Source organism: Monodelphis domestica, chromosome 4 (assembly GCF_027887165.1).
Source record: "Monodelphis domestica isolate mMonDom1 chromosome 4, mMonDom1.pri, whole genome shotgun sequence".
Classification (NCBI taxonomy): Eukaryota; Metazoa; Chordata; class Mammalia; order Didelphimorphia; family Didelphidae; genus Monodelphis; species Monodelphis domestica.
In genome coordinates this window covers 316,345,811-316,372,053 of record NC_077230.1, presented here as the reverse complement: position 1 = coordinate 316,372,053, position 26,243 = coordinate 316,345,811, and the positions used below count along the sequence as shown (strand labels likewise).

The window sequence follows — 26,243 nt, the reverse complement described above, 5'->3', positions numbered from 1 at the left end:
AAAGATTTGGGGAGGGTCACACTTCTCCCCAAAAAAGGATCCTTAGCCCAGGATCCCAGTGATCCAAACTACCAGACCCAAGGAGCAACCATCTCTCCAGGGCTGTGGAGTAAACCAAGGTCTTGGAGGGGGGAAGTGGAATTTGGTGTCATTGAGGGATCCAGAGATAGAAGAGTTCATGTTGGGAGCCATCAAAGAGAATGCTGTTTGACACGGTCACACATGGAAACCGGGGACTGCAAAGCAGCCCCCAGGAAGGTTGGAAACACCCACTGAAACCCTCCTAAGTTACTTTCCTTGTTAATAACCCCTTATTATTGGAATTGCTATGATTATAATTCTTACTTAGCCCCAGGAAAAACAGATGAGAGCAACATACTTGCAGGGTTAATACAGATGTCCCACTTTGTCCCACCAGAATATTACCAAGAGATCCCATTTACAAAATTAATACTAAGGATTCTTATATGCCCACTTAGATAGGACCCTCTTTTCTAGGCATAAAAAACTTCTGGCAAATCTTTGCTCTGAATTCCCTAACCTATATCTGGGTCATGTTGATTCTACCCTCTGACCCTGCACTTAGCAACAGTATTTTTGTTGACTATACCCTTAGGCTTCATGTCTGTTGTTAGGTTCTATGGAAACATGTATGTTGAAAAACGATTGTGTGCCAGAAAAGCATGTACTCACTGAAGCTATAAAATAAATGCAAACCCCGTACAATGGCAGAACACTGAGTGATGCCTAAGCACAGGTCTGAGCACTCAGTCATCTCTCATCTCTTATTCACCTGACCACTCCACCTAGTCATAAGGACCCTCCTCTTAGAGAGACTGTGGGCTCGGCTCCCAAAAAGTTCATCCTGCCTCTCAAGAATAGCTGAGACCAAAAGGGGGGGGGGGGAAGTGTGTCATCTTACCAAAGCTTTTCCCTCTAGTTCTTGTCCTCCCAGAACCATTCTCTGAGGAGACATACTCCCTCTCTCAGGGAGACAAGACTTGGTTACCTTCCCCCAAAAGAAAGAGAGGGGAAGAACAATCTCTCACCCTCTCAACTCATTCCCTCTCTCCCTCCATTATTCACTTCAATCTATACATTACAAAAGTCCATTAAATTTACCAATTAAGAAATCATTGGTAACTGAAGAGAAGCAATTTTAGAAGAATGGCTGTCAAAAGCCACAATGCAAAGGGTGATGGAATGAGTTAGAAGAGAGGAGAAAGAAGCAACAAATGTGGATAACTTTTCCACGGAGTTTGGCTGAAAAAGAGTGGAGAGACAAAGGCTGATAGCTTAAGGAAATGGTAGGACCTAAGGAATGATTTTTAAGGATGTGAGGGTGGGAGTGGAGAGACTTGGACATGTTTGAAACAGTAAGGAAGGATTGAGAGGGAGTTGATAGGCTTTAAGATATTTTATTTTATCAATTACATGTAATAAATTTCCACATAAGTTTTCTGAAGTTATATGATCCAAATTGTCTCCCTCACTGCCATCCCGCTCCATTTCTGGAGCTGGCAAACAATTCTATCAGGGTTATACACTTATTATCATATAAAACATATTTCCATATTGTTCATTTTTATAAGGGAATAATCATATAAAACCAAAGCCCCAAAATAATATAAAACTAAAACAAACTAAAATGAAAAATCTTATGTTTTGATTTGCATTCTAACTCCAACAATTCTTTCTCTGAGTATAATAAATAGCTTTCTTTTTCATAAGTTAGGGAGTTGGTAGGGAGAGGATCCAGAATCAGGTTTAAACCTTCAGAGTTAGTCTTTAGGCTATAATCAACCATGCAATAAGGACTATCACACTTGTCTGTTCCCACATCTAGAAAATGTTCAGTGTGGTCAACTTCTCCAGAGCCTTTCTTGGTTAGCTGAAGAAATATTTTTATAAATTCCTCCTTGTGTTCAACATATAGAAATCTGAGTTTCTGAGAAATCTAATTCAGTTTGAGCCCTGACCCAACAAGTAAATATACAATCACCTCTAATGATGTCCATATCCTGACCTAAATTTCAAGTTAACACTTCTTTTCCTTCTTCCCATGAATAATAGGACTAATTTTACTTTACTCCAATTTTGCCCCAGAGTCAGAAGAGATCAGGCAGGCTGGCATAACTGGCAAATTAGGGCAGCACTCACAGTAAAAAGGCTCTGTGGGAGATATTGTAAACCTTGAAATTTCTCAGACTTGTGAATGTTAAAAATTTCCACATTGGACTGGGAACATTCCCCATTTTGATGAGAAAACTCCTTGCTATGGGAAGGACCTCTACTCCACCCATACTTAAGGCTGCTTTAGGGGAGAAAACGCCTTGCTAAACAAAGAAAGTACTTGGACCCATGCTTATAATAAGGCAAGGAGTTCTTTGAACCATGCCTGTTTTTTAGAATTGATACAATGAGATGCTAGATACCTAAAAGGGTCGGGCAAGTTTTCTCTTAATGAGATTAGTTGACTCAGCTATGTTTTCACTTGTTCAGACTTACTAAGGAGATTAGTCGACACAGTAGCATTTTTTCTGGTTCAGACTTACTGAGGAGATTTGTCAACTTAGTAAGAATTCAGATGGGCAGTCCTTTGGAAAACGTCTACAGTGATTGGTAGATGTAAGGACTTAGGGGAGGTGACATAGGAGAAAAACCTCCTATATAAGAAGCAGAATCTCTTGAGAAAAAATCCTTTTGGAGGATCTCTGATGAGGATCGCTTGGGAAGCATCTCTTGAGAGAGGCTCTGGAGAAGGGAAGCTCTTGGAGGACAATCTCTAAGGAGGTCTTGCTGGAGCTCCTCTGAGGGGACTCTGTCCCTCTGGAGGCTCTGGAGAGAGGCCCTTTGGAACAGTCTCTGGCTGGAAGGCTCTTTAAGGAGGACTCTGGCTGGAACTCTCTCTGGTGAAGTCAGCTGAGATGGAGCTGGCCTGGTGTCACTAGAATCCTTGCTTAGGCAGACCTTGTGGTGAGTGTTAAAAGACTGACTGACTGATCTCTCTCTCTTAAGACTCAGGTCTAAGCCATGTTGGCTTAAGGCCCTTCATACTTATTTCCTTTTTCTCTCTTTCTCTCTTTTCTTTAATTCCACATTTGTATTAATTAAAATCTCTATAAACCCAGTTGACTTGGGTATTTGAATAATTGGGAATATTTCCCTGGCAACCACCTTATATTTGATTTAAAAACCAAGACACTGTAGTGAAACATTTCTGCGGTCAAATTTACTCACCCTCTCTTATATCTATCACAATTTATACAGTTTAAGACCTCAACCATTTTAAATCCAACAATATAAAGGAATTCTGTGTGGTCTTTACAATCACTGAATTGGAGGTCCCTCAAGGCTCTGTCCTGGGTCATCTTCTCTTCTCTCTCTATGCTACTTCATTGGATGAGATCATTATCTCCCATAAATTCAATTACTATCTCTATGCAGATGATTCTCAAATCTGTTTATCCAGCCTATATCTATCTCCTGATGTCCAGACACACATTTCCAACTGTCTGACATCTATCCAAATGGATGTCCCTTAGACATTTTGAATTCCCAAACTGAACTCATTAACTTTCTTCCAAAACCTTCTCCTTTTTTAAACTTCCCTATTACTGTTAAGCTAATTCTCCAAGTTACTGTCTTTCCACTCACCTAAACTAGAAACCCTAGATGTTTATCTTTAACTCTTCACACTTTCACCACCACCTCAATATCCAATTTGCTCCCAAGTTCTATTGATTCCACCTTCATAACATCTCTTGTATACATTCCTCCTCTCCTGGCACTGCCATTTCCTCGATTCAACTGTAAGTTCCCTGAGAGAAGGGAGAGGTTTTTGCTTTCCTCTGTATCCTCTGCTTGTTTGACTATAATAATAATAATGATAATAACAACTAATAACTAGTATGCATAGAACTTTAAGGTTTGCAAAGCACTTTACAAATATTATCTCATTTTATCTTCACAACAATCCTAGAAAGTAGGTACTAGCCCATATTTTCAATAAGGAAACTGAGGTAGACCAGGGTTTACTTGCCTAGTGCTGAACAACTAGCAAGTATCTGAAGCAGAATTCAAACTCAGGTCTTCTTCATTCCAAATCCAAGTTGCTATGCATTGCATTACATAGCTACCTTGTACAAGGGAAACAATCGGTACTGTAAACCTTAAAATTTCTTAGACTTATGAATGTTGGAAATTTCACCATTGGGAAATTTTATACTGGAAAAAATTTCCTACTGATAGTAAGAACTCTTTTGGAATGTGAAACCCCTTGGCATGGGAGGATCTTTCTCCTCCCTACTTAAGACTACTTTAAGACAGAAACCTTTTGCTAAACAATGGAAAGGGCTTTGACCTATGCTTAAGCATAGAACAGGAAGTTCTTTGAGTCATGATTGATTTTAGAATTGATACAATAGAGATACTTGGAATGACAGAACCAGGTCTTGGAAACTACAATCTCCATCCTACTTAGAGTAACAGGATTTAGGAAGGGCTGCAGCAAGATCAAGATTTAATTATTTGAGAATATGACCTTCAACAGACATATGCAAAGCCACAGACCTCTGGGCGGTCCTGGGTTAAACTAGAGCCACCATTGGCACAGGGGAGACATCGACAGTGATTGGTAGATGAGAGAACTGAGGGGAGGGAACTTAGATGGTTTCCTTAAAGATAGCGAGGTCTGAGGACAGAGGAGGAGAGTTTTTTGGCTCTGAGAGGTTTGGCTCTGAGGAAGGTTTGCTCGAGGAGGTTTTGCTCTGAGGAGGATGCTCTGAAGGAGGGCTGAGAGGAGAGAGGACCTGGAGGGAGAGCTCCTGGAGAGGTCTTGAAGGAGGCAGTGGAAGGAGAACTCAGGAGGAGTCAGGAGGAGAATTCTCTGGAAACATTTCTTGAAAGGAGGCTCTCTTGAAGGTGGAGCCTGAGGTTGGCATGAGAAGCCTTACCTAGAGAGATCTTGGGTGAGTGATAAAACCAACTGACTGATTTATTCATTCTTATTCCTTTCTTACTTTCTCTCTTTTTCTATTGATTAATCAGTGTATTATAAATTAAATTTCTCTATAAAACCCAGTTGGCTTGGGCATATTCATAAATTGGGAATATATTCCCTGGGGACCATCTTATATTTATATAAACCCAAGACACAGTAGAAACACATTTCAGTGGTCATAATTGTTATATATTTCCCTTGCTCCCAAAAACATTTTAATTATCACAGTTTATGGCTCCCACTCTCTTATCTACAACTATTTAACACTCAAAACTATTTTAAATCTAACAGTACTTAGAGTTTTATTTTATTTTATTTTTTTAATTAAAACCCTTACCTTCCATCTTGGAGTCAATACTGTGTATTGGCTCCAAGGCAGAAGAGTGATAAGGGCTAGGCAATGGGGGTCAAGTGACTTGCCCAGGGTCACACAGCTGGGAAGTGTCTGAGGCCAGATTTGAACCTAGGACCTCCCGTCTCTAGGCCTGGCTCTCAATCCACTGAGCTACCCAGCTGCCCCTGGTATTTAGAGTTTTAGAGAAGAAAAATCTCCCTCCACTGACAGCAACTATTCTCACTGCATGTTCTATTTACATTTTCTACCTCCACTTTAAATGTGTAGAAGGGAACCTGTCTGAAACCCATACACTTCACCATTTGGGCTCTATATCATCCTGACAGATAAGCTGTGTGTTAAATTAATGGATTCGTTGGCTGAGAGGCATTAACCAGCACTCAGTATGGAAGAAATGTACAGCTCCCTCCTAGTCAGATTTTCATATTTAGCCTGGAAGTCATTTTCCATATTCAAGTATAATTACACAACCACATTTCACAGACACAGTGATGATTTAGAGGCTTTCTGCTACTCTGGATCATTCATGACTCCCATCCCATCCATCATTTATAATACAGGAAATCTTCCAAAAAGGAGAACATGCTCCACAGTGAAAACTCTAGGTAAAAACAAACGACAATAGCTTACTCTTGGGGAAGGGAAGGTAAAAGGCAGAGAAAAAAGGGGAAGGGAATAAGCATTTATATTGCACCTACTATGTGACCAGCTTACAAAGTACACTATTTCATTTGGTATTCACAGCAATTCTCTAAGGTAGCTGGTAAATATTATAGTACTATCAGAAATTTATACAAATTCAACTCTATACATTCACTAAAAGCCAGATCTCTCCTAGTAAAAAAACTTGTACTAGTATACAGTATTGGTTCTAAGTCAGAAGGTAAGGGTTTTAAAAGATTTTTTTTATTTAAAAAAAAAAAACCTGTCTTACTTGTCCATGTTTTCCTTCTGGCCTTCCTTCTACCCTTTTCTATATATTTCTTTAAAATGTTTCGGGTTAAGATGGCGGCTTAGAGAAAGCTGAAGTTCAGATCTCCGGAAAACCCTTCCCGACCGATCTCAAACTAGAAGCTCCTAAGGCGCCGAAATTCAAAACGATCAACAGCACAGACCCTGGGAACCCTCCTCCTGGACCTGGACCCGGTTCAAAAGGTACGGCTCCCCTTAAAAGCCAGAACCCGAGATCCCTCGGACCTCAGGGGTAGGAGCGCAGAGTCCAAGGCTCCCGGAAGCGGCAGCCGCGCCGGGCTCAGAGAGCAGGGTCTGAGGAACAACAACCCTCAGGGTCTTCTACCCAAGTCCCAGTCCGGGTGAAAGTTACTGCCTGGGGCTTCCGCTGCAGAGAGCCCGTTGGTCCGGGTGAAAGTTACTGCCTGGGGCCTCCGCTGCAAAGAGCTGGTCAAAACAACAGCAACCCTCAGGGCGGGCAAGACAGCCTCACGGGCTGGATCCTGCTATCCAAGTCTCAGTGAAAGTCTGTGCTCTCGGAGCTTGGGGAAGCGGCAGCCCATCCCCCCGCAGGCCGACGAAACAGCCTCACGGCCAGCGATTCTGAAGGCAACTTCCGGAAATCGAGCCAGGGGGAGAGTGTGGCCTCGTGGTCCGACCCTTCCATTCCAGTTCCAGTGAGGCATATTCAGTTTAACCCAGGGAAAGCTCATAGAACTATCTGCCCAGGACTAAAGCCCCTGAACACCAGAAAGAGACAAGAAAAACTAATCCTCCACATTCAGAAATGGCAAACTCCACAGAACCACAGAAGCCCCAAAATACCAAGAAAAATAAGAAGAAAGGGGCGACTTTGGACACATTCTATGGAGCCAAAATACAAAATACAGAGCAGACAGAAGATAATATAAAAGAAAATGCTCCAAAACCTTCCAAAGGAAATGGAAACTCTCCACAAACCTATGAAGAATTTGAATCAGAAATGACCAAAAAGATGGAAGCCTTCTGGGAGGAAAAGTTGGAAATAATGCAAAAGAAATTCACGCATCTACAAAACCAGTTTGACCAAACTGTAAAAGAAAACCAGGCTTTAAAGGCCAGAATCAGGCAGCTGGAAGACAATGATCGTGTAAAAGAGCAAGAATCAATAAAGCAAAGCCAAAATACCAAGAAATTAGAAGAGAACATAAAATATCTCACCGACAAGGTGATAGATCTGGAAAATAGGGGGAGAAGGGATAATTTAAGAATAATTGGACTCCCAGATAAGCCAGAAATAAACACCAAACTGGACATGGTGATACAAGATATAATCAAAGAAAATTGCCCAGAGATTCTAGAACAAGGGGGCAATACAGCCACTGACAGAGCTCACAGAACACCTTCTACACTAAACCCCCAAAAGACAACTCCCAGGAATGTAATTGCCAAATTCCAAAGCTATCAAACAAAAGAAAAAATCCTACAGGAAGCCAGAAAAAGACAATTTAGATATAAAGGAATGCCAATCAGGGTCACCCAAGACCTTGCAAGTTCTACTCTGAATGATCGTAAGGCATGGAACATGATCTTCAGAAAGGCCAGAGAGCTGGGTCTCCAACCAAGAATCAGCTACCCAGCAAAACTGACTATATACTTCCAAGGGAAAGTATGGGCATTCAACAAAATAGAAGACTTCCAACTTTTTGCAAAGAAAAGACCAGAGCTCTGTGGAAAGTTTGATACCGAAAATCAAAGAGCAAGGAATACCTGAAAAGGTAAATATTAAGGAAAGGGGAAAAATGTTATCTTCTTTTACTCAAACTCTCTTCTATAAGGACTACATTTATATCAACCTATGTATACTAATATGTGGGGAAAATGTAATGTATAAATAGGGGGTAAAGAAGACCAAATAGAATAATGGTTCTCACACAAAGATTCACAGGGGAAGGGGAGGGGAAGAAAACTCCTATAAGAAGGAGAGGAAGAGAGGGGGGGGGTTTACTTAAACCTCAATCTCAGGGAAATCAACTCTGAGAGGGAAAAACATCCAGATCCATTGGGATCTTGAATTCTATCTTACCCAACAAGGGTAAGGAGAAGGGAAAACCAAGGGGGGGAGGGGGAGAGGGAGAACAAAAAGGGAGGGAAAGAGAGGGGGGAGGGGGAGGGAACAAAAAGGGAGGGACTAAAAAAGGAAACATCAAGGGAGGGGACAAGGGGGACTGATTCAAAGTAAATCACTGGACTAAAAGGTAGAGCCGAAGAAGAAAAGGTTAGAATTAGGGAAGGCAATCAAAATGCCAGGGAGTCCACAAATGACAATCATAACTTTGAACGTGAATGGGATGAACTCACCCATAAAACGTAGACAAATAGCAGAATGGATTAGAATCCAAAACCCTACCATATGTTGTCTTCAAGAAACACACATGAGGCGGGTTGACACCCACAAGGTCAGAATTAAAGGATGGAGTAAGACCTTCTGGGCCTCAACTGATAGAAAGAAGGCAGGAGTGGTAATCATGATATCTGATAAAGCCAATGCAAAAATAGACCTGATCAAAAGGGATAGGGAAGGTAATTATATTTTGTTAAAAGGGACTCTAGACAATGAGGAAATATCACTAATCAACATGTATGCACCAAATAATATAGCACCCAAATTTCTAATGGAGAAACTAGGAGAATTGAAGGAAGAAATAGACAATAAAACCATACTAGTGGGAGACTTAAACCAACCATTATCAAATTTAGATAAATCAAATCAAAAAATAAATAAGAAAGAGGTAAAAGAAGTGAATGAAATCTTAGAAAAATTAGAATTAATAGACATATGGAGAAAAATAAATAGGGATAAAAAGGAATACACCTTCTTCTCAGCACCACATGGCACATTCACAAAAATTGACCATACATTAGGTCACAGAAACATAGCACACAAATGCAAAAAAGCAGAAATAATGAATGCAGCCTTCTCAGATCACAAGGCAATAAAAATAATGATTAGTAATGGTACATGGAAAACCAAATCTAAAACCAATTGGAAATTAAACAATATGATACTCCAAAACCGTTTAGCTAAAGAAGAAATCATAGAAACAATTAATAATTTCATCAAGGAAAATGACAATGGCGAAACATCCTTTCAAACCTTTTGGGATGCAGCCAAAGCGGTAATCAGAGGCAAATTCATATCCCTGAAAGCTCATATTAACAAACAAGGGAGAGCAGAGATCAATCAATTGGAAATGCAATTGAAAAAACTCGAAAGCGATCAAATTAAAAACCCCCAGCAGAAAACCAAATTAGAAATCCTAAAAATTAAGGGAGAAATTAATAAAATCGAAAGTGATAGAACTATTGATTTAATAAATAAGACAAGAAGCTGGTACTTTGAAAAAACAAACAAAATAGACAAAGTACTGGTCAATCTAATTAAAAAAAGGAAGGAAGAAAAGCAAATTCACAGCATTAAAGATGAAAAGGGGGACAGCACCTCCAATGAGGAGGAAATTAAGGCAATCATTAGAAATTACTTTGCCCAATTATATGGCAATAAATACACCAATTTAGGAGAAATGGATGAATATATACAAAAATACAAACTGCCTAGACTAACAGAAGAGGAAATAGAATTCTTAAATAATCCCATATCAGAAATTGAAATCCATCAAGCCATCAAAGAACTTCCTAAGAAAAAATCCCCAGGGCCTGATGGATTCACCTGTGAATTCTATCAAACATTCAGAGAACAGTTGACCCCAATACTATACAAACTATTTGACATAATAAGCAAAGAGGGAGTTCTACCAAACTCCTTTTACGACACAAACATGGTACTGATTCCAAAACCAGGCAGGTCAAAAACAGAGAAAGAAAACTATAGACCAATCTCCCTAATGAATATAGATGCAAAAATTTTAAATAGGATACTAGCAAAAAGACTCCAGCAAGTGATCAGAAGGATCATTCACCATGATCAAGTAGGATTCATACCAGGGATGCAGGGCTGGTTCAACATTAGGAAAACCATCCACATAATTGACCACATCAACAAGCAAACTAGCAAGAACCACATGATTATCTCAATAGATGCAGAAAAAGCCTTTGATAAAATACAACACCCATTCCTATTAAAAACACTAGAAAGCATAGGAATAGAAGGGTCATTCCTAAAAATAATAAACAGTATATATCTAAAACCAACAGCTAATATCATCTGCAATGGGGATAAACTAGAGGCATTCCCAATAAGATCAGGAGTGAAACAAGGATGCCCATTATCACCTCTACTATTTGACATTGTACTAGAAACACTAGCAGTAGCAATTAGAGAAGATAAAGAAATTGAAGGTATCAGAATAGGCAAGGAGGAGACCAAGTTATCACTCTTTGCGGATGACATGATGGTCTACTTAAAGAATCCTAGAGATTCAACCAAAAAGCTAATTGAAATAATCAACAACTTTAGCAAAGTTGCAGGATACAAAATAAACCCACATAAATCATCAGCTTTTCTATATATCTCCAACACAGCTCAGCAGCAAGAACTAGAAAGAGAAATCCCATTCAAAATCACCTTAGACAAAATAAAATACCTAGGAATCTATCTCCCAAGACAAACACAGGAACTATATGAACACAACTACAAAACACTCGCCACACAACTAAAACTAGACTTGAACAATTGGAAAAACATTAACTGCTCATGGATAGGACGAGCCAATATAATAAAAATGACCATCCTACCCAAACTTATTTATCTATTTAGTGCCATACCCATTGAACTACCAAAATACTTCTTCACTGATTTAGAAAAAACCATAACAAAGTTCATTTGGAAGAACAAAAGATCAAGGATATCCAGGGAATTAATGAAAAAAAACACATATGATGGGGGCCTTGCAGTCCCTGACCTAAAACTATATTACAAAGCAGCAGTCATCAAAACAATTTGGTACTGGCTAAGAAACAGAAAGGAAGATCAGTGGAATAGACTGGGGGAAAACGACCTCAGCAAGACAGTATACGATAAACCCAAAGATCCCAGCTTTTGGGACAAAAATCCACTATTCGATAAAAACTGCTGGGAAAATTGGAAGACAGTGTGGGAGAGACTAGGAATAGATCAACACCTCACACCCTACACCAAGATAAATTCAAAATGGGTGAGTGACTTAAACATAAAGAAGGAAACCATAAGTAAATTGGGTAAACACAGAATAGTATACATGTCAGACCTTTGGGAGGGGAAAGGCTTTAAAACCAAGCAAGATATAGAAAGAATCACAAAATGTAAAATAAATAATTTTGACTACATCAAACTAAAAAGCTTTTGTACAAACAAAACCAATATAACTAAAATCAGAAGGGAAACAACAAATTGGGAAAAAATCTTCATAGAAACCTCTGACAAAGGTTTAATTACTCATATTTATAATGAGCTAAATCAATTGTACAAAAAATCAAGCCATTCTCCAATTGATAAATGGGCAAGGGAAATGGATAGGCAGTTCTCAGATAAAGAAATCAAAACTATTAACAAGCACATGAAGAAGTGTTCTACATCTCTTATAATCAGAGAGATGCAAATCAAAACAACTCTGAGGTATCACCTCACACCTAGCAGATTGGCTAACACAACAGCAAAGGAAAGTAATGAATGCTGGAGGGGATGTGGCAAAGTAGGGACATTAATTCATTGCTGGTGGAGTTGTGAACTGATCCAACCATTCTGGAGGGCAATTTGGAACTATGCCCAAAGGGCGACAAAAGAATATCTACCCTTTGACCCAGCCATAGCACTGCTGGGTCTGTACCCCAAAGAGATAATGGACACAAAGACTTGTACAAAAATATTCATAGCTGCGCTCTTTGTGGTGGCCCAAAACTGGAAAACGAGGGGATGCCCATCAATTGGGGAATGGCTGAACAAACTGTGGTATATGTTGGTGATGGAATACTATTGTGCTCAAAGGAATAATAAAGTGGAGAAGTTCCATGGAGACTGGAACAACCTCCAGGAAGTGATGCAGAGCGAGAGGAGCAGAACCAGGAGAACATTGTACACAGAGACTAATACACTGTGGTATAATCGAACGTAATGGACTTCTCCATTAGGGGCGGTGTGGTGTCCCTGAACAACTTTCAGGGATCCAGGAGAAAAAAAACACCATTCATAAGCAAAGGATAAACTATGGGAGTGGAAACACCGAGAAAAAGCAACTGCCTGAATGCAGAGGTTGAGGGGACATGACAGAGGATAGACTTTAAATGAACACTCTAATGCAAATACTATCAACAAAGCAATGGGTTCAAATCAAGAAAACATCTAATGCCCAGTGGACTTACGCGTCGGCTATGGGGGGTGGGGGGGAGGAAAAGAAAATGATCTATGTCTTTAACGAATAATGCTTGGAAATGATCAAATAAAATATATTTAAAAAAAAAAAATAAAAAAAAAAGAAATATTGCATAATAAAATGTTTCAATAACTCTTTTTTTTTTCATTTTTTGGCAGGGAGAGTATGTGAGGAGGGAGAAGCCTATTGCTAACCACTCTCTCCCTTCCACTTCTCCCCTTATTGGAAAAACCAAAACCAAACCTTGTAATAAACATATACTAACAGTTAAGTAAACCAAATTCTCATATTGGTCATATCTGAAAATGTTACCTTTTATTTTGTACCTTAAGTTCATCCCCTCACTGTCAGGGGGTGGGTAGCATGCTGCATCAAATTCTCAGCTATACTGGTTGGTCCATAGATCATTGACTGAGAATTTTCATTCTTTAAAGGTATGCCTTGTCTTAACAGTATTGTTATATAAATTGTCCTCCTGATTCTGATCACTTCAATATGAATGAGTTCCTTTAAGTCTTACCAGGTTTTTCTGAAATTATCCCTTTCATCATTCTTTACAGCTCAATAATATTCCATTATAGTCATATAACATAGTTTGTTCAGTCATTCCCCAATTGATGGGCCCTCATTTTCTTTTCAGATTTTTGCTACAACAAAGAGAGCAGGTATAAATATTTTTATACATGTGGTCTTTCCCCCTTTTCTTTCATCTCTTGAGGACATAGGCCTAGGATCATGAAATCAAAGACTATGGACAGCTTAGTGACTATTTGACAAGGTTCTAGCCATTTTTCTTCAATAACAACCTTTTCTCCCATCACAGACTTCCCCAGCTATTCACCTGCTGTGGGGAGAGCTTCTATGGCCTTGCCCTACAGAACAAGAACCCTGGGAGGATTTCCTGTTACTATACCTCTGGGCAATGGCAACCAATCTCTCCTCCTGGGAAGGAAGCTGGCCTTCTCTTTGCTTTGGATATCAGCACTGAAATGAAAGTTTTTCTTAAAATTTCACCTCTTGCTCAGCTCTTCAATTGCTTCAGTATGGCCACTGAGTCATAGAAGAGCAATTTCCCCTTTGTGTTAGGTTCCATTCAAATAAGAAAAATGATGCTTTTCATAAGGGGAGGAGGGAAAGCCTCCTCATGAGCATATTAAGCACCTACCAGGTCCAAAAATATCATTTGATCTCATTATAACTAATTAAAAGTGGTGAAGGCATTAGTGAAGTCAGTCCTTACTCCAAGGAGTTTACTGAATTAAATTAATGTTATTTATAAAAGGTATTACTATTTGAGTATGGTTTATACTATATGATCAATAAGGTCCCTTCCAGCAGATTCTATGCTATTTCTTCCTTCTCTTTCTTCCTGTTCTCTTTCCTTTAATCTATCTAAATCTTACTCATCCTATAAGGTCCAATTTCAGTTCTACAATCTCCATGAACCTTTCTTTCTCTGACCATTCTGGCAAGAGTTGAGCTCTGTCCTCTAAAGTCCTCCAGCATGACATTCTATACAACTCACCTTGGCACTTTTCCATATTGCAACATCAATCGTTATCTAACTATTTCATGTGAGTATGTCTTATCTGCCTTACTGAGAGTTCAATACACATACATAGATATAGCTCTGTAAACCTCTCTTTAAGGGCAAGGAAATATGTTATTTTACTTTTTTAAAAGTTTCTATTCTCCCTCTAGCACAGTGTTAAGCAAATAGGAGGTGCTCAATAAATACCTATTTAATTAGTTAGGTTAAAGGTAAGTTTTCTGCCTAGAATGTTATCGCATTTTAAAATTCCCTTTATTGCAATACAAGTACAGAAATTCATTAGCCACTTCTTTCCCAGAATTAGATATTTCCAAGTATCTCCTTCTAATAAATATCTATAAAGGATTATTTTTTGCCTTCCCACAAGTGCTAATTTTTTTCCCAGAATCAATCTCATTCTGTTTGCCTCCTACCCATGCTTCTAGTCTTTGTGGGTCTTTTTTTTTTTTTGGTATGAAAATTGAAATCCCTCTAGTGTCCTAAACAATTCTGCTGCAACTTGAGAAGCCTGGGCCCAAAGAAAGGATGGGGGGATCATATTTCCATGAGCCTCTCAAGACAAAAGGACCATGCTTGGAGGAGGGGACATCAGCCTGGAATCTTTCAGTACTCACAAAGGTCACCTGTTCAGCCGAGCTACAAATTGGCACTGGGAGTGGCTGCTTAAAGAAGATGTTTGGCCATCTTTCTCCCTCAGGCAGAGAAGGTACAGAGAACAAACAACTTCTGAGAAATCCTGCATGAAGAATTGCAAAGGGGAGCAAGAATTTGACACTAAGCTGCATGCTGAGAAGCACAGGACATGATGTTTCCCATACTTGTGTCTGTACATTGTATAGTCTTGGAAAATGGTACACTAAATTAGCTAGTACACACTTCAAAACAAAACAAGACTGGTCCATATTATCCCATGGAGGTCTACCATTTTGGTGATATGTGTACTCTCTACTGGATCACAAATACTCCACTTCTTAATTTATGAGTGACTGTGGCTCCCCCCCCCCAAATTCTGCTAACTAAATCTAATAGCTAACTATGGTGTTTAGTATCTCTATTATTGCACACCCACCTGACCAAGGCCAAACTTACAATTAATCCTTAGGCCTAAATCACTTGGGCATAGCAGGCCTTTCCAGGTTAGTGGTTGTTGTCCTTCATGATGGAAGAGGACCAAAATATCACCACTGTGTGATGTCTTTTGACTTGTGAAAATTGGATTTATTTGAGGCAGAGTTGCATAAAATCTTCAGCCTCACTCTCTCTTACAGAATCACTGAAGTCCAGTGGCAAGACAATAGTCAAGACAACTGGCAATGGCTCAGGATACAATAGATGACCTCTGAGACTTCAGTGTCTGGCCAGACTCTAAATCCATGTTGGCAAACCTATGGATGGGTGCTGGAGGGGGCTGCTCCCTTCCCCCTCTCCACCACATTTGAGGGCATTTCTCTCATCACATACCCCTCTGCCCAGCACCCCAATGGGAGCACTTTTTCCTTTCCCTGTCTGGGGCAAGGGGCAGTTCACAAGGGATGTGAGGGTGCAGTTTGGGCATTTGGTCTTTAAAAGGTTTGCCATCACTGCTCCAAGTGCTGCACAATACCTGCTTCTAATGTCTTCATGGCCATTGCAACAAATTGTTTTCAATCACCTTTTCTGCCAGAAGTCTTCATATGCCTGAAGTAAACACTCTCCTAACTCACTGACAAGGTTTGAAGCCTGTCAGTAATCCTCAATCTGGTTTTAGCCCATCTACCAAGACAGTTTATCCATGTGTGGTCAATATACATGCTACAGCTTCTTGGAGCCACAGGTGAGAGCTGCCTCCATGCTACCTGAAACACTAGAAAAACCTTCAGTGAAGGATGAGAGTTATAATGATAATAAAATAATAGAATCAACATTGTGTCAAGCATTTATTTTGTGCCTACTATATGCAAAGAACTATACCTAACACTATAGTAGATAGAAGTATAAAATAATTTCTTCTGGCAAACTACATAGATTCCAAATAAGAAGGTAAGACACTGTAAAAAATAGACTCGAATACAGGACTACAATCCCCACAAGCCTTTGCTCCACTTCCCCAGAATGCCTTGTAATCTCACCTGGGCAGAGATGGAGAAGGTATTTAAGCTGATTCAAAGGCTTTTGAGGGGCTCGCTGGGCTCTTTTTGGACTTCCATTTTGGAGCAGGTGGTCTCTTGTGTGATGTGAGGTTATTTTGTCTAGGCCTCTGGCCTAGGCACATGTTTCTTACTTGTATATTCTTTAATCTTTAACCTTTAATAAACCTCTAAAAAATATAATACTTCTTGCAGAGAGAAACTAATTTCTACCTGCCTCAGTCTCCCCATCTCCCCTAAATTTTAACTGTTACAACACAGAGGCACAATTTACAAACAAGCTTTATTAAAAATCTTTACTTAAGTTGGTTGTTTGGAAGTCAGAACATTTCCCCATGAAATTAATATTGGAAGGGGTGATTTGATTCTTGGGCCTGGAGGCAGCTGATGGCACAATGATAGCAGAAAAAAATCACAGCTCTTGTTTTTATTCATCTTCAAATGGAAATAGAACCTTTTATCTTTGTAAGTAAACATTCTGAGGTCAGTTAAGAATACATAAAAGTACTCTGTATTTTTCTATCTGTGAACATGAACATCCCAAGGAGGAAGTCAGCTCTTTAAGATCAGGTCTGCCATTTTTCATCCTTGTATCCCTACCATGGTATCTTATAATATAATATATATATATATATATATATATATATATATATAATATAACTTACTAATACAGGCAGGAGAAAAAAGTTCCAAAAGAGACACAAAACCAAAAAGATGTTATTACGGCTTTGTTTATACATATATATATATATATACATATATATATATATATGTTGTTGTTAACGTTTATATTTTCCCTTTAATAAATTATTGTTTATGTCATTATGCATGGGTTCAGTTTTTTATTTTATTTGTCTTTTTAATGTGGTTAAATTATTTCTTAAAATCAAAAAAGATAAAATCAAACTTTCGAAAGTGGGAACTGCATAAAAGGGAGGCAATGGGGGTCATCTAAAAGTGAATCAGGTTGAAGGAGAAAGTTAATCTGCTCACTGGGAGCATGTTAAGCTACAGGTGAAATAGAACATAGAGAATAAATGCTCCAGAGAAATATGGAGTTTAGGGGGTAGGGGCAGAAGAGGGGAAAAGTAGCAGAGAGAAAAATCTGTTCATCCATAAATAAAAGGATTGGTTCCTGAAAATTCAACAAACATCTATCAACTGAACAATATTACAATTTTCAAAATATACTGTTGAACCTTTCCCCATCCTTTCTGCAAGCAAGTCAACTGAGAAAATATTTCTATCTTCTCCTTATAAAAACTTTTTTCTAAAGTCTATAGAGGAGAAAGGTTAACAAAAGTCATCAATAAATATTTTTAAATGATTAGATTTCCTTCAGATATAAATCTTAATCATAAATAAAAGTTGATGTTCTACGTGACACAAAACATGTCATAAACCAAAAAAAGGAAATTCATTAAATTTTGAAAAGAGTAAAATTACTTACTTTGTCTGTAGTTTATTTAAAATGACTTCTAAGAAAGTTCATATACATCTATAAACCAGGCCAGCAGGAAGCTATTCAATTATGTAAAACTTCTGGTTTGAGTCTACTGCAGAGAATGCTGAAATGGAAATTCAGATTGAGAAAACATCAATGACAACCCATGAGAAATCACATGTTAGTCATATGAATCAGCTTGAAGCTTTTAAGCCAATGTCTTTGTAAAATAAAGTCACTGAGTTTATGATAATGGAGGCCATATAATATCTGTGAATGGTTATTACAATTTAACTTTACAGTTAAAGAACAAGAGTACCAATAAAATCTAATCACTCATAAGAATATACATTATGTCAATCTGCTCTATCTTATTCAATAGTCAGCCAGTCAGTCAATGGCCATTTATTAAGCACCTACTACATGCCAGGCACTGTGCTTAGAGGATAAAGATACAAATAAAAATACAATCCCTGCCCTTTTGGAGTTTATAATCTAATATGTTAAGAGAGTTCAGAGAATTCCCAAAGCAGTGTATTTGGTAGAAAGGGGGGAGAAAAATTGTGCTGAGCCCCACATTTAAATAGAAGCTCTGAAGCCCATGGCCCTACCCTCCAATCTTAGGGTTCAATTGGGGAGCAGAAAATACTGATACAGCATCCTCACATGTTTAGCTAGGCTTTTAAAATATACTTTTCAGTAAATGAAAGGTAAAAAAGGGAAGAGGTAATGTTCATCTGCCATTGCATTTTAACTACATTCACAGTATTTCCATATTTTTGCAACACGTTTTAGCAAGTTTGTAAATCTAACTTCTAAATTTTTATTTGCTTTTTTTCTTATCCAGTTAATGAAGTAATTAGTTGATACAAAAAGGACCCTTATTTACTCTGGTCCACTGGTTCTCAAAATGTGGTCCTGTGGGGCTCTCTATGTCAGCCTATTGGTGTTTAGTAGTGCTAATATTTACTTGATGGCAGTACTATATTTGAATTTGTCATGAATAATTTACTTATACAAGTGAAACCTTGTAATATACAAAGCAGTCCTTTGGCCTTAAAGTTTTTTTTTTTTTGTTCCTCAGTGAGGGTTAGAATAGTAGGATATATAAAGTATTCTGCTCTTCTTCTAGTTTGCAAATTATGTAGTTCCAACTCAGGAGCTAGAAAAGGTGAGTAATTTTTTAAATCCGAAAATACCAACTTCCCTACCCCCAGGACATAATTCTCTTCAGATCTTTATATTCTTTCTTAGTCTTCTTTTCTGGATCTTAATTTAAGTCATGCCTGCTAAGCACGGTTGTCCAATTAGGATCTGTCCTGGAACTCTTCAATTTTCTCCCTTTTTACTATTTCATAGATTGAATTATCTCTATGCTGATGATTCTCAGAGGTATCTATCTAGCACTAATCCCTCTATTGACCTCTTAAATCTCATGTCTCCAGCTGCTTATTGGATATCCCAACCTGATGCTCTATGTACATATTAAATTCAACATGGATAAAACTAAATTATTTTCCCCTCATAGCACTCATTCTAATCCTTGACTTATAACACTCTCAGTCTCCCATTATCCAATCTGCTGTCAAGTTCTGTCATTGCTATCTTCTACATCTCTTTTACATGCCAGCTTTTCTCCTCTGAGCCAGCTACCACATCTCATTGTCTCAAGCCTGGCCTATTGTAAAAGTCCTTTGGGTCTGCCTGCTTCAAGTTTCTCCCTACTCCACTCAGTGATTTTTTCTGAAATGAAGGTCTGACCTTGCCCACCCTCATATAACCTCGAGGATCAAAATCTTCCTTTGGATTTTAAAGCCCTTCATAACATAGCCATTTCCTACCTTTCCAATGTTTTTTTTTTTTAATTTTACTCCTTTCAAGTTGATACTAGCCATTGCCAACTTTCTATTTCTCTTGACTCGGAACATTTTTTATCATTGCTCCTATGCCTAGAACTCTCTCCCTCTTCATCTCCATCTCTCAGCTTCCCTGGTTGCCAAGAAGCCTTTCCTGATCCCCCTTAATTCTAGTGTCTTCCCTCTGATTAATCTCCATTTTATTCTGTCTATATCTTGTTGGTACATAGTTGTTTGCATGTTGTCTCCCTATTAGATTGCAAGTTCCTTGAGGACAGGCACTATTTTTTGCCTTTGAATCCCCAGTGCTTAGCATTATTCCTGGCACATAGTAGGCAATTAATGAATGCTTACTGACTTATTAAAGATGTTTTTAAAAGAAAAGAAAATGTTAAAGATTGAACTTCAGAGGGACAGCTTTCACAAGCCAGGGTAACTTATTCCAGAGTAAGATAAGACATCAAGAGGAAGGCTTTGATGGAAGCTAATAGTTTGGATCCTTGTCGCCTCTATTTTAGAAGACTGCAAGAGACTTGGTCCCCTGCTTTTAATCTCTCCCCTCTCTGATTCATTTTCTAACCAGATGCCAGTGTTATTCAAAAAACACAGGTTACACTCCAGATCAAAAAGCTCCAGGAGTTTCCAGCTGCCTCTAGCATAAAATACAAACTTTTGTGATTCACTTTTAAAGACCTTAACAAGATTGCTCCACTATCTTTTCAGGTCTGTTACACATTATTATCATTGAGATATGTTTATATTCCGGCCATACACCTCAACCATTGTATTCCATCCCCTCTTGTCATAGCACATTGACCAGCCTGGCCCCCAACTCCATAGGTCAATTTCTCCTCATCCTCCTCTCTGAATCCCTTGCTCCTGTCAAAGCTCAAGACCTTCCTCAAGGTGAGGTCCTTCTGAAACCTGGCAATACCAAAGGGCATTCTCCTGCCCCCAAATAAAAGCTTTTGTGTTCACCTTGTCTATTATTTTGTATGAGCTTCTAAGTGAACAAGGAGCATTTCATTTCTTTGTATCTATATCCAAGGCCCAGCACATTGTAGTAATGTGATTAATAAATACTTGTGGTTTGAATGTCATATTTATAGATATCAGGTTAAGGTTTACAGAGCACTTATCTCATAACACTCCTATAAGAAAACAGAGAACTATTATTCTCATTTCATGAATGAGGAAACTGAGTTGGAATTATTCAGGTTTTCATACTTTAAAATCAGCATTCTATCCACTACTTTAAGAATTAATCATATTATAATTTTTAAATTACTTCAGTAGGATACAAACAAGTCTGAATAAAAATAACATCCTCACTACAGGGTGTTTTATATATATATATATATATATATATATATATATATATATATATATATATATATATATATATATATATATATATATATATATATAAAATATGCCAATGAATCTGTGACCTCATTGAAGTCCCTCCAATAATACAAAACACAACCAGTCTGGAGGGTCTTGGTTCTATTGTTGCGCATGTGGACAGAAGGTTCCCCCAAAGGGACCTTCCTCAAATTCTCTTAACATCATGGAGCCTACTAGTTGTCCGAGAATTCACTTCTGTTATGGGACCAGATAATGAAAATACAAATATATTTTTACAACTCAGAAAATTAAAACTAAGATAATAAACTCTTTGTTACAAAGACTCTCGCCTTTTTGTTTTGTTTTGTTTTCAGCACTTAGGGAAAGGATTTTGTATACCCTTCAGCATTTAGCCCCAGGAAAGAACTAAATGTGTGACAGATTAGTCAAATAGTGAGATTAATAAAAAATCACCTTTTTGTTTTTTAGTAAGAAACTGCTAGTTAAAAAAAAATCCAGACCAAAGCATTCCAACGAGTATATCAATCACAAAATCTCAGTTGGAAGGGAAACTCAGGTTATCTAATACAACCTATACTTTCCCCTTCACCCTCAAGCTAATTAGTCATTAAGTCTTGTTGATTGTCTTTTGATATCTCTCATTCCCTTCCTCTTCTTCTGCTTATTACTGCCACCTTTTTTGATCAGTTCCTCATTACCACTAATCAACACTATTATAAGAACCTATTAATTGGCCTGCCTGTTTCCCCCAACTCCAAACCATCCATATACATGACTGCCTAATTCCCTATAGTACAAACGTGATCATTTGTAACTGAAGAACTTGCATACAATAGGTGTTTAAAAAATGTATTATTAAGCACAAGGAACAGTGATAGGAATTAGGGACATGAAGAAAGGTTAAAAAAAAAAACCTGCCCTCAAGGAGCTTACAATCTAAAGATAGGCAATAAATGAATAAGGTAACTTTTCACATTTTAATTATATATTATTTGCCCATAATTTATGCATTACTATATACTCTCACTACTTTGAATACATGTTGTTCATAGTTTTTGCAATTTAACATGGCAACCTTATCCCTTAAAGTATTTTGAAGAAATGCTTAATTTTTTAAAAAATGTCTGCTGATTATGCTATCCCATTACTCAAAAATTTCCACCAGCTCTCCCTTACCTACTTACTAAGTCCAATTTTACAGTTTGCAATTTATGATCCTCTACAATCTGTCTCCAGTCTAGCTTTCCTGCTTTAGCTAATACTTTACTGCTTACGTACTCCAGCCAAAGGGTTTTGTTCAACATCCCCTCAAACACAGTCTGAACCTTCACTTCCCCCAATACCTTTTTGCTCATATTGCTCCTAGCTTCTGGAATATAACTCCAAAATTCCCAACACAAATACTACCTATCATTCAAGGTGTAGCTCAAATGCCACATCTCCCTCCTTTAGCCTTTGTTAGTAGTTTAACCTGAACTCTCACCCCTATACTTTCCTTTCTTCTCCTAACCCCACTCTTTTCACACAGCTCTCACCCACACACACAAAATGACTTCATATTTATGTATACCTAGACCATTTTGTACCTCCTTCTACACTTAGCACATTCCATTTTGCCTTATAGGAATATCCCACCTATTATCACTGGGTAAAACAATATTACAGGGTGTAATGGTTTTATAGGAATGTTATAAAGAGTACAATAAAGAGATATCCATCTAATAAATATTCATTACTAAATTCAGGAAAGTGAGCACCACTGGGGTTTAAGCTAGTCTGGATTGTTCCTAGCCATCTAGTTTGTGGCTCAGGCAATCAACCAAAATAGATTGCATCAGAGTTTCAAGATGTTAAGATAGGGTTTGGTTAAATGTACTAATGAGGATGCTAAGGAATAATAGAGTAATTTGTAGTGAGAAAACACAATTCAATTCTAGTCCTTTCAATTTATTTGAGCTTGGACAAGTCAATTCATCTAATCTACAATTTTCCCTTCTGTAAAACTAGGATATAATACTTGCTACACCTATTTCACAGGACTTTATGAGGGTAGCTGTGAGAATCAAATTAAACAATATGTGTAAAGTATTTTGTAAATATGTCAGTTATTATCAGTACAAAATAATATGTTGGTCAACATTATGCCAGATGTGTCAGTATAATTATTTGTGCAGGAGTTTTAACAATTCAACTAGAATACAAAACAAAGAGACATTAGGGGGTTTACTTATCTTATTTACCTTTATAAAGAGCTGGAGTCAGGCTTGTATTGTGGTTGTTATTTACTTCCTGAGTGACTTTGGGGGAGTCACAACCTTTCTGTAAAATAACAGATCTGGAGAAGACAATCTCAAAGCTCTCTTCCAACTCTAAAACTATGACGTGATGCCCTGACATAAGAACCGTAATGAATGTACATTGGAAGAATAAGCCAACTTTCAGCAATTAAGTTTAATAATTAGCAATATCCACTGTTAGGAAATTCTTTTTAAATACTCTAAATTTCTCCTACTATACTTCAAGGCTACTTAGCTTTGCTTGACCCTTAGTAGAGATAAGAGTATTCTGTCAAGCATTCTCTAGTTTCCAACTTATTAAGAATTTTTCGCTAAGATGTCTCTTTTCTTATTTTTCTTATTTCTATCCCAGTGAATTTTATTTTCTAGGCCTTTAGTCATTTGTGTGATTCTCCTCTGAATGTGTTCTATGTGGGGTGGGCAGCCCTTAAACTTTGAAATTCAGAGTGGGCAGACTATTCATGTAAGGATCTAAGCCACACTGAGTTCAATGAGGGGCAAATTTACCTATCAATATAAAAAGAAACAACAAATATAGAAGTTGCAATCAAATCACTTGTGTTAACTGTGTTTCCAAAAACCATTTTATAAAAAAAACTATTTACTTTATATGAGATGAAGAAAGGAAGCTTGGTAAAGTAGAAAGGGCACAGAGTAAATTAAGAGGATCTATATTTGAATCCTAATTCTGCTACTCCCTACATGTGAAACTGGGAAAGTCATGTCACTTATCTGAGTTTTAATCCCCTCACCTGTAAATTTAAAGGATTGGACTACATCTTCTGGAAGGTCCTTGCAGTTTTTACATCAAGGACACCAAACATTTTTTTTTTAAGAAAAAAGGTATTTATTTTGACACCAAGGGATCAAGCACTTGGGGTGAGGCTGACTATCAAATTCCAACTGCAAGCTGCTTTTATAGACAGAAGTAAAACACCAAAGTGTTTTAAAAGCAAATAATGAGTTATTAACAGTTTAGAGGATAACATACCTCAAGCTAGAAGGTTAAGATCTGACTTGTCATCTTGAACAATCTTTATTTACACATGAGACACCTGAGGCCCAAGGAGGTCAAGGTTCTTGCCTAAGGTCATACATTCTGGTAGGTGACAAAAGTTGAACTAAAATCTATATCCCATGGCTCCAAAATTATGTACTGTGAGGCCCCAGGGACCCATTAGGACTTGGTTTAAATAATAGCAAAGGAAGGATCTGTGTTCCTAGAGCTCTTTGAAGCCTACAAGTACTTTTCTTTGTCCCTGAATTTCAGCACCCATCTACCTAAAAAGGAGCCGTTTTTTTCTCCTTATACTTTTCCATCTTTCCTAGATATTTAAGCTAAGATCCTGTGAGATTCTTCCCCCTCTGACAGGCTCTAACTATACCGGAGTATCTTCTTAATTAAGAACTATAAGACAAAGTAGAGAGTATTCTTAAAAGACCTGCATAATTTTATTTTATAGGTATGAATTCCCAGAATACCAGACACACCCAGAATCAAATATAAGTACAAAAAGCATTTTAAAGGAAAGTTATTTTTAAAAATTTTGTGTGGACTATCCACTATCTGAGATTCTGAGAAGGGATTTGCATAGGTCTGTGGCCTTGCAGAGACTGTTGCCCAGACCTGGAATATAATCCCTCCTAATGTGTCCCTCCTGGCATCCCTAGCTTTCTTCAAGATTCAGTTTATGGCCTATCTCCTGTGGAAAGCCCTTCCTGAGCCCTCTTCCACCTCCCAATTGTTAGAACACTGTCCTCTTCTTATCAAATTACCATGAATCCACTTACCTGTGATGTAGCCCCAATAGAATCTAACCACTTTTCGGGCAGGAACTGGTTTTTGTTCTATCTTTGTATGCTCCAGCACATATCTTATACCATGTACAAAAGGTACATGTAGTAGACACTTAATAACTTTTTGGATCAGACAGTTAGTGAGCACTTCTCCAGCAAATCAGACCACAACTCAATGTGGTATGATAGAAAGCAGGATAATTTGGAACTGAAGACCCAGATTCAATTCCCAGCTCTAAAACTCCTATTTCCCCAGCCCTAGCTGGGGGTTTCAGCTTCTTTATCTGTAAAATGGGAAGTTAAACTAGGTGACTTAAGAGGTTACCTATAGCATAACATCTATGAACCCACTCATACATTTTCATCCTGTGAGGCTCTTGTTCATGTCCTTCCAAGAGTTATCCTTAGGGGTTCTAACCAATATGCTAGATGAAGGTCCATCATGAAGAACAATCTTTATAGCGAGCCACAGAATCACAGCATTTGAAAGGGACGGGACCTTAGTAATTTTCTCATCTAGTCCATGTTCTAAAGGAAGGTCCTTCTGCAGGTTCCTCTTCTGGAATATTCTCAAGGGAAGGGAAGCCCACCTCCTCTCAAAGCAGCTTTTTGGACAGCTCTAACTATTGGGAATTTTTGTTGCTTTTTTGCTGGCATAATGTTCTTCCTTCTAACTTCTACTCATTCTTCCTGGTTCTACCCTCTGGGGTTAAAACAGAAAAAGTCTAATTCTTCTTCCACTTGACAGTTCTTCAAATGTTTGAAGGTCAATAAATTCAGTCAGCAAACATTTATTAAGAGCTCTTATTATGTGCCACACACTGAGCTAAGCTCCAGAGATACAGAAAAAGGCAAAAGGCAGTCAACATGCATAACAATGATGTCAAACAAAATATAGATGGGGTAAATTGGAGATGATCTCAGAGGGAAGACATTAAGAAGGGTTGGAAAAGGTTTCTTTAAGAAGGTTGGGGTTTTAACTAGGACTTGAAGGGAGAAATGGAAATAAGAAGGGAAATATGAAAAGGAAAGAATTCCAAATAGGGAAGATAGCTGGTAAAAATGTATGGCGTATTCTGTGCAAGAAAGAGAAAGGAGTCACTGGATGCTGGAGTATAGGGAAGAGTATGGTATACAAAGATTAGAAA

General features: G+C 38.0%; 1 protein-coding gene across 4 annotated transcripts in view; it reads right to left on the bottom strand.

Annotated features, from left to right (window-relative positions):
- ATP7B (ATPase copper transporting beta) overlaps positions 1-26,243 on the bottom strand; it is a 143,239-nt gene that overhangs the window by 103,797 nt on the left and 13,199 nt on the right. For all 4 annotated transcript variants that reach the window (XM_007495392.3, XM_056794809.1, XM_056794808.1 and 1 more), the window contains one exon: positions 17,784-17,901. The gene's annotated coding sequence lies outside the window, so the exon portion shown is untranslated. The remainder of the gene's footprint in view (positions 1-17,783; positions 17,902-26,243) is intronic.